Here is an 8957-nt window from a genome sequence, read left to right as displayed (position 1 = left end):
ATTGGAGAATTAGTCGTAGGGAAAGATTGAGCATGGATACGCCAAGTGACATTAGGTACATTTACATGAAACCGACAAATTATCTAAAGATAAAGTAAGATTAGCAATCCAGAGATACCGTTCAGAACCACATAAGTTTGTCGGAGGATCATGGCAAAGTCTCGATCCCCCTTTTTTACAATAACCGGAAATTAAGTTAGATTTAGTTTTGGGTACAAATCAGGAGGCCTTTCTTCAATGATTCTGCGACGGTTCAGGAAATTGAGAGGAGGAACGTGCGCTAAGTAGACCTCCTCTTCCAATTGTCGAATTGCTCCTTTGGCCCCTGCAGTAAAAGCAGACAAGATGGATCTCACAATCGGTCGGTTGAATTCATTAGACTCAATCATGGCAGTAGCTCGTTCTTTGTAACGAACATCTTCATGCTCCTTATAGACCACTAACGCCATCTGAGAGGTTTTCAATTCATTTTCCCTAGCAGCAACCTCGGCTTTAGTTAAATCAAGGGAACTGTTTAGAGATGCCACCTCGTGTTCTTTCAATTGCAAGGCCTTCAACTTCTCACTCAACTCTGCTTCATAATTATCTTTTAACTCGCCAAGTTTTGAGGTCAACTCTTGATTGAGGTCCGTAACCAATTTGAATTGGGCTTCAAGACTCTCAATTTGAGTTTCAAGTTGCTTCTTGGCGGCAGTAGAAAATTCGGCAGAAGACAGTTCAGTAACTTGTTGTTGCAGCCTTTTGTTCTCCGATTTCAATTTTTCGTTCTCAGTGTATAAGATGTGTAATAGTCGGAAGAAACCCATGTTCTCTAGCCACCGCTGGGAGCATATTCAAAACTGTGAGATAGTATTTCAGAAACAGAAAGCAGGAGTATATAATCATACCTTATTCTCTTTTTGAGAAAAGCGGTCAATCGCTTCAGGGATGGAAAGCCCCTCAAAAAGGGGATGAACCTCATCCCAAGAATTAGCAAAAGAACCCCCCAGTAATATGGGGAGGACAGGAATGGTAGAAGATCCAGCTGAGAAGGAAGAAGTAGGGATAGATGGTGGAGCAAAAACCAAGAATGAAGAAGGTGAAGAGGGTAAAGATCCTGAAGTCCGAATAGACAAAGGAAAAGTAAAAGAAACGTCACCAGAAGTACTAGTTTTAGGAAAAGGAGAGGTAGGAAAATTCAAGGAAGGATAAAGTTCTGCTAATGTGGGCTCATCGGAAAGAAGACCAGTTGACACAAAATATTCTGAAGCTAGCTCATCGGCAGAAAGAATGAGCCTCCTTTTTGGAGGAGGAGCCCTGGTTAGCTTACGTCCCGGACGGTTGCCCGTACAAATTTCAGTTATGGGTTTATCAGAGCTACCAGGGGATGTAAGCTCAATAAGAGGAATAGAGGCAGATGAGGAGACAACAACAGCCGCGGGAGACGGAATAGTGGAAGCAGGATCAGAGAGGATCTGCGCAGCAAGAGCCCTAGAAGAACCTCCTGAAGCCTCATGAAGCCCCGATGAGCTAGGCACTTCGGCTAAAATAGTTGGCCCTTCACTTGCAGGGGGAGGGGCCAGAGCAGCTAGGAATTCAGCCTCCTTAGCACGAAGTAGGTCCTCCTCCACACGTAGTTCATCATTGATCAAAGCATCATAGAAGTTCTCCACTGTATGAAAAGAAGAAACAGTTTAGGTAATTAAAAGCAGTAAAGAAGGGGCAAGATGTTACCTAAGGAAATGGGGGTATCAGGTTTGACGGGGCTTAAGCCAAATAGATACAGAAGTTCAACTTTCAACCATTTTGAAATAGAGAGCCGATGACCTAGTAGCTTCTCACAATAAACGGGAAAAGAGGGAAGCAGATGAAGCTCTCTAACATCGGGCAAAGGAGGTGAGAAGGATTTCCAAGCATGATACCAAGGTATGGGTCCGGGAAACTTTAGGAAGAAAAAACGGGATTTCCAGGCCTTGAGAGACGATGGCATATCACCAAAAAGAACCATTTTAGTTCGCGACTGGAACAAGAAAACACCAGGCTCAGAGAGTTTGGGGTAGGCAAACATGAAGAAATTCTGAGGAGTAGGAGGAATGTCTCGTAAACGGAAAAGCATGTAAGTGCCACATAGATAACGAAAAGCATTAGGTGCAAATTGTTGCAGGGGGATGTCGAAATATTGACTTATTTCAATCAAGAAAGAGGGGATAGGGAACCTTAAACCCCCTATCAACTGATCCCTGAAAAAAGTCACGCAGTTATCAGGAGGATGATGAGGTCGATCATTCGATGTTGGGATTATGATTCTATATTCCTTAGGAATTTCATATTGACGACGGATGGATAATCTAGCATTCTTATCAAAGATAGAAGACATATGGACATACCAAGGAGCAATTGCTTCCTCAGCCATGGACAAAGGTATAAGCTAGGGAAACAATAGATTACTTACTGGGGGCAATAAAGAGGAACGTCAAGAAGTAGCAGATACGAAGTTTTTTCGGTTGCAGACGGCAACAAGAGAATGGTGCCAGAGGAGAAATGAGGTTGAGAAGAAGACGAAGGGTTTAGGGTTCGAGAAATATACCACTATAGACAAAATAAAATGCTTTCTAGTCCAACGGATGCTAAGGATCAGGGGAAAAGAGCGATTGGTTCGCGCGACGTGGCGACCGGAAAAGGTAAGTGTCAGGTCATTTACATCGGATGTGACAGACCAGATCGCAAGGAGGTTGGTAGTGCCTCGAACATTCTCTCACCCGATGGAAAGCCAATCACTAATTAGAAAGTTTCGAAAGAAGACGTGAACGGCTGGGCATAATAAACTGGAAAAGACAGAACTTTTTGACCATACCCGAGCTAAAGACAAAAATATTTTAAGAGTAAAAGTTTAGAGGAATAACAAATTTTACTCTGTCCTTGTAGAATATGACTTAGTATTTATTAAAAATATTTTTTATATTAACAAGGGCAATTGTGGTTATATTAGATAAGTATGATATTGACGTCAGTCAATAAGATAACACCAGTTGATATAACATGGGTTATAATATCAAACTATAAGATAACCTCAGATAGGATAAATGATACATAGGATACATGAAGAAATGATGAACACAACACCACATTGTAAATAATATAGGGATTCAGTAAAAGCCTTTGATTAGATACAAAAATTTGTCTTTACACTTAGAATCTGATCAAATACGTAGCGTCACATTTCCTCAGGAACAACAAACCTCAAATAGAAAACAAATATTACAAGCATAAACTCTTATAGCACTCAGAAAATTTCAGTCACCACTGGATTCAAACTTACCATGGAGCGGAGATGGAAATAGCCCACTTCGTCCGAGCTTGCCAAGGCACATAAGAGGCAATATTTTGCCCTGGACGAAGAAAGCAACAAAAAACAAAAAAGCTCAAGGGCAACGAGACAGGGGAACATTGATTCATTCCATGATGGAAAAGTAAATGTAAAAACCACTTCCCCTCTCAAGCTGTATGAGCTCAGCGAGTGGAGCAATCAAGTTTAGCCCAAGGGTAACATGTGCTGTGCCCTTCACACAACACCCATGGGTCATTTGGCTGCCCCCCTATAAGTAGTAAAAATTTCTCTAAAGTTTCTTGGGTCCTTCAGAGCACCTGCATCTTTGGATAGAAGATTTGAACTGTGAAGCTTCCTCTCTTAAGACGATCCCTTGAACCCCTGGAGTAGCCGGAGCAAAAATCCCAATAGACTCATATATAGATCTCACCTGGTCCAACAAAAGTTGCCTCCAAAAAGGAGGATCCACGACCATGGCCTTAGCAAAAAAAAGTGGAAAAGAAGAAAAAGAACTGAGAAGGGTTGTGGGTGAAGAGAAGGTTGTAGCCCTATTTAAAGGAGAAAAAGGCTCACAGGATTGCTATACTTAATTTATTAAGACAGTGGTACACAAAATCTGTGAGGTCATTTCAAAATCTGGAGCAGAGTCACGGGTAGGAAAAGACAAGACCATACTTATGTCTAGTCAGTCGTCTACACCTCCTTCAACTAGACTTAAGGGGAAGGCTAGTGATATGGGTTAGGTTTTAAGGGTCTTCAGATGAGGAAAGAAAAGGAAGAAAGAGTCAAAGGAGGTAGGCCAATAACGGCCGAAACATACTTTCAGAACAAAGGTAGGCCAATATCGGTCGATACATGCCTGCCGTATGAAGGTAAGCCAATATTGGTCGGGACATACCTCCAGAGCAAAGATAGACCAATATCGGCCGATACATGCCTGCCGAACGAAGGTAGGCCAATATCGGGTGATACATGCCTGCTGTATGAAGGTTGTAACACCTGAAAATTCTCAAAACTATATTTGAAATATTCTATAATTATTCTAGAATTTTTAGATATTTTTCCGGAATTTTTAGGATAGCGGAAGTAGCAAAAATAATTAAGACCGTAAAATAGCCTACGCGAGAATTGAACCCGAGACCTATTGGGTCCTATGACTTATGGATAGCTTTAGTAACCGGATGAACCCAGCAGGGCCGTGCTGAAAGAAAAGGGAAATAATTTTATTTAAATTAGAGTTGGGGGAATTAATCCCTTAATATAAATAGGAATTAATAAGTGGGGAGATAGGATTTTAATCGGCAACCTTTCTTTTCCTCACCCTAGCCACGCCGCAACTCTCCTTCTCCTTCTTCCTCTCGGCGCCAACCCTAGGGTTCTCTCCCTAGGGCCCTAAGAGCACCTTCTGGTAGTGATTCCAGCACAAGAACGTTCCCCTCCGCGAGAGGAACGCATAGCCGCGAGAAGATCGTCGAAAGGATCGTCTCCTCCGGAAATCTAGCGATTTGAATCGTAAGAAATTACGAACAGGAGGTAAGAAACCCCTCACCTGCAGTATAAGTAGCTTCGTGTGAATTCCATGTATTAGTTTAGTAATATGTAGACTACCGACACAAAGGATGCGAATTAGAGCATACCAAGTGTTCGTTTTAGTTTTTTGGCACAGAAAAATGCAACTTAGGCATTTTAGTAGCTTAGATAAATGAAGTAGCAGCATTTTATAGTTTATTTAGTCTTGCTCCAGCTTTTACAGGACTAGATGTCCAATGGGTAGGCTCCCACAGTTGCCTCTTGGTTTAGATAACCTAGTTCTAGGTTTAGACAACCTAGTAAAAGCAAGACAAGAATTTATTAGCTCACGTTCAGTATTTTACTTTCAGTGGCACTGTACTGGATTAGATATCCCTTGGGTTGGGCTCCCACAGTCGTCCCTAGGTTTAGCTAACCTAGTAAACCCTACTAGATTCAGAATTTGCAACCCCGGGTCTAGTTAGGGATGCGCGCACAGCAAGTACAGTAGCAGGGCCCAAACAGCAGCATGATTACTATTTTCACTTATTATGATAATAGCTTTCAAACTCGTAATCTAGTTATGTGAATATAGTGTTAGCTCAGTTTTAGTTTCAGTTTCAGTTTAGTTCTCCTAGTTGATACCATGAAATAGCTCCATGCTTAGATTTTATTATGCATGCCATGTTTCAGTATTTATGCCATGTAACTTCAGTATGCTATGCTTTAACAAATTCAGTGCATGTTTTTAAATAGCATTCTTTAAAAACATGTTTGCATCGTTGTATGTTTTAGTGAGGTAGTTGGTTTCTTACTAAGCTTAAAGCTTACAGATACTATTTTCCCTTATACTCCAGATAAAGGTAAAGGGAAGATGGACTAGCAGAGGAAGCTGGAGGTCAATGCAGAGATGGTGTGTGTGGCAGGAACCTGGAACGAAGATCCTTAGGGAGTTTAGCAAATTAAGAACTTAGTTTCTTTTATTAAGATACCTTTATGCATTTCTAGTGGCTTAAATGTTATAAATTAATAAACCTCGCACTATATCATGTTAGAATGCTAGTTGATAGATATTAGAACGTTTTCCATGCATTATATAATTGTTGTGTGAGATTTTGGCACGAACAAGTGCTGAAATCCGGGGTTCTGATTCGAAATCAGAAACCTGATCGATCTACAGATCGATCAGAAGTCGGTTGTGCCACTAGATCAGTCAGCTGATCGATCCAGTCGCGAACAGAGAGTTTATGGATCGGTTAGCCGACCGATCCAGATGCGAACAGAGAAGTACAAAGCTCACTGATCGGTCAGCCGACCGATCAGTGAGCCATTGGATCGGTCAGACCGATCCAGCTGCATACAGAGCTTGTGGATCGGTCAGCCGACCGATCCAGGGTTTCTCTCCGTGCCAGTATCAAGCTGGATCGATCACTGGATCGATCCGACAGCCCAATCGATTCATGGATCGATTGAAATGCTTGATTACAGCTAGCAGGACATCCGAGATGCATAGATTATCTTCCCTAGCATGTGTACAACTCCTAGGTACACCTAGAATATTAAGTTCAGATTTTACAGTAATCAGTTTAGTAAAATTTTAATCAATCCAAATTTCCGCAATAGTAATATAGCACAGCATAATGTGACGCTCACCCTCAAAGCCTAGTCAATAGGAGGCGGGGCATTACAGAGTGGTATCAGAGCAAGTTCCATACTTCCTACACACACATCAGCATTGAACCTGCAGCTTCCAAGTAAAAACATCTCTCACTTTCATTATGTTTCTTGTTTTCATGTTCAGATATAACTAAAGCATGCTTGTTTATGATAGTGTTACGCTCCGCAAGTGTACGGAAATGTCGCAAGTAATATAAAAGATTATCGTATCCACAGGGACTGGAATAAGCACTAGAAATGTCTCAATGCGAATTAGCTAAACAACTATCCAATCGTTTCAAAAGCAAAGTAAAGGTAAACAAATCTAATATTAAAGATCAACAAACAAGAGTTTAGTGTTTTGGGTTATGATAAAGGGAGATTCTAGGAGTTTCGGTTTCTTTGTAAGATTTCTTGAATGTAAATGGTTCACCAATTCTTATCCCTCAATTGCCAAACATGTAGAAAGTTGCCGGTTCCCTCTTGCAATAGACAACCGGCTAAGGACTGAGAAATGTATCTAAATAGGATTAATTAGACATGAACCTATGTTGTCCTTACACAAAAGTGCACCTATTACTATGCCTTCCTCGGATATCAACGTAGAAGCCCACGACTCATTAATCTATCAAGATACAAGAAGCTAATCATAAAATCCATCCTACTCTCTTGAATATCCCTATTTCCTCTTCAAGATTATCTCTCGAACGTCCCTACACGGGCTTGCACCTGTCACGTGGATCCCTCGGATGATCGAGTGAGAGTTTATCTTTACCAAGTCTATAAGAAATCCAAACAATCAATCAAGAATGAGAATTGAGCGCAAACCACCATCAATCATTCAAGATCTAATTGATACAAGCAAGATAATGTCATCGAAACAAGAAAATGGCAAATCCATAAGAGATTACATCAATCCATCATACAAATACTCCCTTAATCCTAGAATACAAGATCTACTCCATGAATCGAGGAAGAAAACCCGAAGAAATAGAGATTACAAGCATTCCTTGAATCCCCCAATCTAAGAAACCAAGAAAAAGGGAGAAAAAGGAAACTTATCTACAAAGAAGCTTCATCTTCGGATCCAATCCACGCTCCGGAGTCGAAATCGTCGAGATCTCCCCTTGAATCGCCCAGAAATCCTCCCAAGAATGGGAGGAAACCACCAAATCTTGCTTTCTCCCAAAGGGGGAGAGATCCCCTTTCAATTCATGAAGAAGGGTTTAAATAGAGGAGGGAATTGGGCGCCACACGGCCCCGTGACACGGCCGTGTGAGATTCACACGGCCATGTCCAGCCTCTCTCGCCAGTTGCACTGCAGACTCCACACGCCGTAACCCTTCGCTCGAATGCTACGTGGCTGCAGTGGTGCACACGCCACACCGCTTAGTCTCTCGAACGCCACACGGCCGTGGTGCACACGCCGCACCGCTTGGTCTCGAAATCTCACACTACTGCAGACCCACACGCCCCTGTAAGGCTTCGCCTGTTGGCTTCAATTGACACATGCGAGGTTCACACGCCATGTCATCTTCCTCTTCTGTTGGTGCCAAACTCCACACGGCCGAGCTCCATATCAGTGCAGGGCCGTGTGAGGTACACTACCCTGCTTTCTCCCTTCGTTTCCTCCAATGCATGCCCAAAGATATAGATTCTTCACCAAATCGACTCGTGTACATAAAATGCACAAAAGCAGATCTCCGCACAAAAAGAGTAAATATGCTAAAAGGAAAGCTGGGAGTATAAAATGCATAGATCAAGCATGCTCAAAGTATGTAAATGTGCGTAAAACATGCATAAAGGAGTATATAATCTACGCACATCACACCCCCAGACTTAAACCTTTGCTTGTCCTCAAGCAAAATGTCGCAATCTAAATTCATATGTTCTACAACACATTCATAAACCCAAATGCACTTTCCTAATTCTATCAAAAGTTTCATTAACAAGCATGATCATGGAAACAAGTAAAGTATGGTTCAAGCATAAGAATCTTGTGCAAGTAAAAAGTAACTCAACACCCTTCAAGTTTCAATCCATGTCTTAGTCAAGTCGTCATCAAATTTGAATTCCTAATGTTTCCAGTGAAAGACAAGTAACCAGTGATAGGCACTTACTTACCATTCACTTGGTTCATATTTCTCAACTAACCCAAGGTCTCAAAGGTGTGCTCAATCTCAAGAGAAGCTAAACAGTCATTTCCCCAGTAACCTAACTCGGTCTCAAAGGGGTGACTTGCTAGATTCCACTCATGACAACTGTTTTTTATATCCCTTATTGTTCATTTTTTTTATAAGTGTTTGCATTGTGCAAAACTTATTCACAAATGTACTTTTAGCACACATGTTGGGATATTTTGATTTTTCCAAATGAGCTTTAATGATTTGAGCCTCATCCAGTAACCAAAATGAAAGTTGAGAGATCACCATGGAAACCAAGTACTAAGCAAACAAGATGAATCATGACTATTTCAATGACATCA

Source organism: Zingiber officinale, chromosome 3A (genome assembly GCF_018446385.1).
Source record: "Zingiber officinale cultivar Zhangliang chromosome 3A, Zo_v1.1, whole genome shotgun sequence".
Lineage (NCBI taxonomy): Eukaryota > Viridiplantae > Streptophyta > Magnoliopsida > Zingiberales > Zingiberaceae > Zingiber > Zingiber officinale.
The sequence above is the reverse complement of the archived record's forward strand: the minus strand, read 5'-3'. Positions refer to the sequence as shown.